Source organism: Lygodium microphyllum, chromosome 16, assembly GCF_053477565.2.
Source record: "Lygodium microphyllum isolate KBCC chromosome 16, Lygodium_microphyllum_v1.1.10, whole genome shotgun sequence".
Classification (NCBI taxonomy): Eukaryota; Viridiplantae; Streptophyta; class Polypodiopsida; order Schizaeales; family Lygodiaceae; genus Lygodium; species Lygodium microphyllum.
In genome coordinates, this window is record NC_141150.1 from 128487591 (window position 1) to 128495313 (window position 7723).

The window sequence follows — 7723 nt, forward strand, 5'->3', positions numbered from 1 at the left end:
GAAATGCAGAGCATATTTTGGGCATGAGGATTCGTAGAGATAGAATGCAAAAATTGTTGTTTTTATCTCAAGAGAAGTACATTGGAAAGGTATTGGACAGATTTAACATGGCTGAAGCTAAGCCTTTTGTGGTACCCTTACCTCCTTATCTCAAGCTTAGCAAAGCCAATAGCCCAAAAGATGGCGTGGAAGAAAATGCTATGAAGGGAGTTCCTTATGCATCAACTTGTGGCTCTCTTATGTATGCTATGGTTGCTACTCGTCCAGACATTGCTCATGCAGTGGGAGTTGTTAGCAGGTTTATGTCAAATCCTGGCAAAGCACATTGGGAGGTTGTCAAGTGTATTCTTCGATACCTTAAGGGTACACAAAGAAAAAGTATTTTGCTATGGGTAGGGTGCACTTAGTTTGCAGGGTTATTGTGATGGAGACATGGCAGGTGACTTGGACACACGTAGGTCCACCAGCGGGTATGTCTTTATAGTTGCTGGTGGGGTTGTTTCTTGGTGTTCCAGGTTGCAGAATATTGTTGCACTGAGTACCACTGAAGCTGAATACATATCAGCTACTGAAGCTTCTAAGGAAGCTATATGGTTGAGCAGATTTGCAGATGATCTCAGCATGTCTATGGGTACTGCAGTTTTGGGATGTGATAGCCAGAGTGCTATGTATCTGGCTAAGAATGCCATGTATCATTCACGCACAAAGCATATAGATGTGCGATATCACTTCATCAGACAAATTCTGGAAGATGGTCAAATCACATTGACCAAGATTAAAACACAAGATAACCCTGTAGATGTTCTCACTAAAAGTCTAAGCAAAGCTCAGCATGAGCATTGCATTCGACTAGTGGGAGTTGGTTAGCTACAGGTTCATATCAGACCTTTAAGTGGGAGGTTGTTGGGATATAAAGGCCTGGTAACCTCCGTGTATATAGTACATGCACATTGTACATGTGAACGCACCCTTTACGTGCCCTAAGTATAAATACATTTTATTCTTTGTGTACCAACACATTGTTGGTACACTCTTATCGTCTCGTACTTTCACTCTGTCCGCACTCTCTCAAGCCGTCACACTCACTCGTTCACTCCTGCTTGAGCTACATCCCTATCGCTTCCAACACATCATGGATTGAATTGGACAATATACTTGTGCTATGCTAAATTTCGAACATGTAATGGATGTAATAAGACTTAAGACCAAATTTTGCCCGCTTATTTCAAAATCTAGATTGCCTTGTAGTGGTGCTGCCTTTGCTAGAAGTCTATTTGATCCATATTGAAAGAGCTACCTTGCTTTGACACTAGGTAGATTGCTCTTTGATTTCCCTTCAGCTAGAAGTCTATTTGATCCGTATTGAAAGAGCTACCTTGCTAGAAGTCTATTTGATCCGTATTGAAAGAAGTACCTTGCTTTGACACTAGGTAGATTGCTCTTTGATTTCCCTTCAGTTGATGATTATGTTTTTAATTTTTCATAGCTCAAACTTCACTTCGAAACTCACTATGTGACTAAAATTTAATTGCTACCACCATCATGGACTGAATCGGACAGTATAAATCTGTTGTTTGTTGAATTTAGGACATGTAATGGATGTAATAAAACTTAAGACCAGATTTTGCCTGCTTATTTCAAAATCTAGATTGCCTTGTAGTGGTGTTGCCTTTGCTAGAAATCTATTTGATTCGTATTGAAAGAACCACACTGCTTTGACACTAGGTAGATTGCTCTTTGATTTCCCTTCAGCTGATGAATATGTTTTTAATTTTTCATAGCTCAAAGATCACTTAGAAATTCATGGTGACTAAAATTTAATTGCTACCACCATCATGGATTGAATTGGACAGTATACTTCTACTGTTTGCTGAATTTAGGACATGTAATGGATAGATCAAATTTTGTTTTCTTATTTCAAAATCTAGATTGCCTTGTAGTGGTGCTGCCTTTACTAGAAATCTATTTGATTCGTATTGAAAGAGCCACACTACTTTGACACTAGGTAGATTGCTCTTTGATTTCCCTTTAGCCGATGAATATGTTTTTAATTTTTCATAGCTCAAAGTTCACTTCGAAATTCATGGTGACTAAAATTTAATTGCTACCACCATCATGGACTGAATTGGATAATGTTGCAAATATTTCAAAATAGTATGTGTAGGTTGTGCCCTCTCCATAGTTCCCCTTGTGTAGTAGGCTGTCTCTCTTACATTGGGATTGTTGGATTGCATGACCAATCCATACATATATAGATTTCAAGTACTAACCAACCTAAACGTATTGGAACCCATTTTCTCTCTTACATTGGGGTCAATGGATTGCATGACCAATCCATTAATGAATTGATTAAGGCCCAATCTATAAATTGAATGTTGTCAAATTCGTCATGTGTATATTGATTATACATATATTGATAATGTACAAATGGGTTATGCTTCATTTGATTGTGTCTAGACTAATCTTGCATGATTTGAATGTGTATACATCGATTATGTATACACTTATTATGTATAGATTGTCATGCATGATTTCAATATGTATACACTGATAATGTATACAGATTGTCTTGTAAAGTTATGCGTATACTTATTATGCATATATTGATATTTTCTGATAAAGTTATGCATACACAGCTAATAATGTGTAGATTATGAAACGTGATTTGAATATGTATACACTAAGGCCTTTTTTCATATTCGCCCCTTCCTATTGGCCTGTGTTCGTGGAGTTGGGCAGCCGTGTTTGGGTTTGTAACGGCCATAATTATATAATGATTATCTATATAGATTGTCCCATAAAGCTATATTGTGCAAACTTATTATGCATATATTGGTATTGTCTCATAAAGTTATGCATTCGGCAATTATGCATACACAAATTGTCTCATAAACCTATGCATACAATGATCTCATAAAGTTATGCATTAAAAAAATTTAGTTTAAGATTTTTTATTCATGTAGACATTATAATCAATGTTAGTAGTGATGTATCTATAGATTGGATTGTTCCAAATTGGTTATGCATACACTGATTACGCATGATTTGAATCAGTGTCTTTGTAAAGTTATGCATACAATAATATTGTATATGGATTGTCTCGTAAATTTACATAAATAAAAATAATGGATCAATTATGTAAAGAACGATAAACCTCTTAGTCCATCCACATATTGTAAATAATAGATCAATTTTCATGCGGAATGCAAATGTGAGAATAGTCTTTGGTGATTCTGACTCTACGGAGAGGAGATCGACGACGAAGACAATGGTGAGTAAACTTTTTTAGCATTTGCATTTCATTACTAATTTGTGTTACTTTTATTAGTCGCTTTTTTTTTGTAATATCAATTTGTGATACTCATAGTCAATGATTGTGTAAATCATGAATTGCAATAATAATCATAAGTGCCAATAACGATTAACATGGATTAGTATGTCATTAATATGTATTAATTTTGTGAATTGTATCCCTTTTCCCCATCAATAACATGAACTCTATTATCTAGCATCAATGATTGTGTTTAATCAGGTATTCAAATAATTATTATTATGTCAATAATGATCAACATCCATAGCATTCCTTCATTCACATGTGATCTGTGTGTAAAATCAGAGTTTGCAGCAAGAAGAATGTGCACAAGAGGGAGAAGAGAGCTCAAAGTACAAGAACAAAATCTTGCTTACTAAGTTGCTTAGAGTACAACTTGGGGACACTCTCTCTTCACCTTGATAGTGACCCATAGGTTATTTATATAGCCTCTGCCAAGCTAGGGTTAGGGTTTCCCTTGCCCCTTAAGGCCATTCACATATATCTACCCTCATAGACCCTTGCTTAGGGTGAATTTCCATGCCTATATTCTAGCACCCCCCCTCAATGCCAGGGTGGCATTACATCACAAGACATGTTAAAGTTTCCCCCTCAATCAAATGGGATGCCTTTATAAATCAAGGTACAAGGATATTCATAGGTAGAGGATGTTATAAGACTCAAAAGAGTTGGTCATCTGTGGATTGGGAGGCAAATTTGGCCTCCAATTCCTTAGGTACTTCTGGAACACTGAGACACTTACTAGTGATATGCCCGGTCTTTTTGCATTTATTGCACTTCATTTTGTCAGGATATTTCTTCCAGCAATTGCTTACAATATGCCCTTTTTTGTGACAGAAGGAGCACTTAGTAGAAGCGGTATGGACTAACACTTGCTTATGGGAAGTAAATGCTGAAGTCCCTTCAATATGGTTTCTCTTCTCTTCATCCAAGCATGACTAGATGGTACTTGCCAAGGTTGGGTTCAAGATATTAGTCAGGGTAGTCACAAGGGTTGGAAAAACCTTCTTTGCAGACTTCAAAAGGATGGCAATGGCATCTTTATCATGAATGGGTGCTTGAATGGAGGCTAGTTGTGCCATAAGCCCCTCATATGTGAAATAAACTTGCTTAGATATTCTCCCTATTTGTACTCTAAGCTAAAAAACTCAATCTTTAGAAAGATCTTGAAGTTTTTCCATGTAGCGCTGTAGAGCCTTTCAAGTTGATCCCACTTCTCCTTGTTGGCACTGGAGAGTTGGTCAATATGATGAATTAAAGATTCATCTGAATGAAGCATGATGATATCCTGAGCCCTTTCATCATTTTCTAAATCAAGGGGATTGGATGGGTCAATAACTTTGGTCCCTTTTATGAAGGGCCAATAGCCTCTTTCCATCATTTTGTATTTTACCAGGACTTGCCAAGGATGGAAAAGGATGGAAATCTTTTCCATTGAACTTGCAAATTTGAGGCCTTATATTTACATAGGCCATGGCCATTATTAGGAAGGTCTTACCTATTTCCTTAAGCAATGGTAGTGTCTAGTCCTTTACAGGTGGCCAAGTATAACCGAATAGTAGAGTTGATAGCCTTATAGATTATAACCGACTTTTAAAGTTGTAGAGTTGAAAATGGTTGGAAGTCATACATATTCAATATCTCAAGACAGGATTTACGAGGTCATGTTCTTTGAACAATCCTTGATTTAAACTTTAATGTTTTCCTAGGTTTCAATGAGGTGAGCTTTGACTGGACTTCAGGCTCTTCCTAATAATGTGGCCTATTAGAGGATTTTTTGGTGGAGCACGGCTTATCAATCAACTCTATGCTATGGGATGAATCAGAGGAGAGTACAATAACACTCATATCTTTGATTTACCAGTAGCAAACTAATATTGGGATATGGTCTATGTGTTTATCAATGTACACATAGACCTTCCAACCAAGCAAGGAGAGGTTAATGACATAAAGCACTTGATGGATTTAATTTTCTGATAAAAACACCAGATTGAGTCAATATCCAGCTAGCAACATGATTGTAAAATGCAAAATTAGTACTTACAAGCACTCATCTCAAGGTTTATGCCACTTGAGATGTGAAATATGGGTTGTTTGATGAACTAAGGAGGTCCACCGAGGGTAAGAGACTTTGAAATAGAGCTTTCAAATCTTCAACTAACTTTGGAGAAGATCAATCACTGATTAGAATCACTATTAGTGATAGCAGTAGTGTGAAAAATTGAAATATGAAGAAAGCTTGAGGTTTGGCTATGGCTGCCAAGAAACAGGCAGTTAGGGTTTGCCTCTATGTGGCCCCAGCAGAGAAGGAATTTTGTCAAACCCTTTTAGGGTTAGGAAGCCCACTTGGGGGGCTACCATTACCCCAAGAAGCCCGCCATTATTGTGCCTTATCCAGGTCGTGCTTCAGCTCGTATCAGGTCGCTTGCAACTCTGCACCAAATTTCACGATTTGTGCAATGTTGCCCTCCACGACACCTTATGTTAGCCTCTAATGTGCCATGCCTGGTCACCCTAAGTTGAGGAAGAGTTCCTTAGAAGAACCCTTGAGTTGAAACCTCCTCCTTTGTTCTCCCCAAGTCCTCCATCAGAGGTGGGTCTGGGCTGTGGATATGGTGGTCAAGAGGTAAGAGGTAGAGGATGTAAGCTCATGTGCACTTAGTGAAGCTGAGGATAGAGGAAGCTGAAAGGATCAAAGGAGGCTCTGATACTATGTGTAAAATTAGAGTTTGCAGCAAGAAGAATGTGCACAAGAGGGAGAAGAGAGCTCAAAGTGCAAGAATAAATTCTTGCTTACTAAGTTGCTTAGTGTACAACTTGGGTACACTCTCTCTTCACCATGATAGTGACCCATAGGCTATTTATATAGCCTCTGTCAAGCTAGGGTTAGGGTTTCCCCTACCCCTTAAGGCCATTCACATATATTTTCCCTCATCGACCTTGCTTAGGGTGAATTCCCATGCCTATATTCTAACAATCTGGGGATAGTTCAAGAATGTCCAGTGTATAGGTGGTGGCCAGTGTGTAAACAATTGCGAACTGAAGATGGACGGACACTTATTGGCCAAGAAAGTGTCTCTATCGCCTAGTGTGTAAGTAGGTGGTTGCCCAAGTCAGCTTTTCATGTGCCCACCAACTGGGCGCAAATTGGGCAGGAAATGGTGGTGTATAACCAGCCTCAATCCATCTGATCTCATCTACCTTTTTGAATAAGGACAAATGAGGGTCCCTCCACTGCATATGGAATGCTACATGTTGGACCTCCCTTATGCTTGACAGAATGCAACCATGGATATAGGTGGGTGAGAGTCCTTTTGATCAGGATACCCAGTAGCCTATCACCATATGGAGGAAAGTCTAGTAGGGTTCCGTTTGTGCATGGTCCCATTTGCCGTCAGCTTTATTTCTAGCCATTTTCTCCACCCTATTATTTAAGGTTACATGTAATATATTTTTATGGTTTAGAATTTAGTGTTTTGTATTCCAATTGTGAAAATTTCCAAATTTTTGATTGTGTAAAGGCTTGCCTAGTGGATTTTGTATTGTTCATGTGCCGAAAATTTCGATTGTGAAAAGGTCTTAAGAAGGTTACTACTCAGAGCCATGTGTGAAGACTATCCTTGACTACTTAAACACTCTCAAATTCATAGGATATTACTGTTTAATACCACTTCTTTAAGAAATTTAAAACATATTTATGTAAATTTATATTTTTATGTCCAATTGTCGAAGAAGATTTCTATATCTATATCTATATATAAACTATCTCTTATTGTAAGAGTTCTATATCTATATCTAAGCTATCTCTTATTGTAAGATTTCTATATCTATATAAACTATCTCTTATTGTAGGATCTATTGAGGCAAAAATCAAACCTAACATGATAGCTGCTGAGCCTACATGGTAATAAAAGCATGACTTGACACTTGAAAAAGAATAATCTAGATTATCTCTTATTGTAGAATCACAAAAACCAAACCTGACATGATAGCTATCGAGCCTACATCTATACTATCTCTTATTATAGGATTTACTAAAGTAAAAACCAAACTTGACATGATAAATATTAAGCCTACATGGTGATTAGAGCATGATTTGACATTTAAAAAGGAATAATCTATACTATCTCTTATTGTAGGATCTATTGAGGCAAAAACCAAACTTGGCATGATAGCTACTGAGCCTACATTGTGATCAAAGCAAGATTTGACACTTGACACTTTGAAAAAGAAAAAAAATAATTTTAAATAGCTAAAAATTAGAGATAGAAACATAAATATAGTCTTCAAGGAGTCATTATGGATCCCAAAGCTTTAAAATGTGAATTAAAAGCATAAGAGTATACATTTTCATGAGCTTGGATGGGTTTCCCAAAAGCCTAAAAGTAGGCA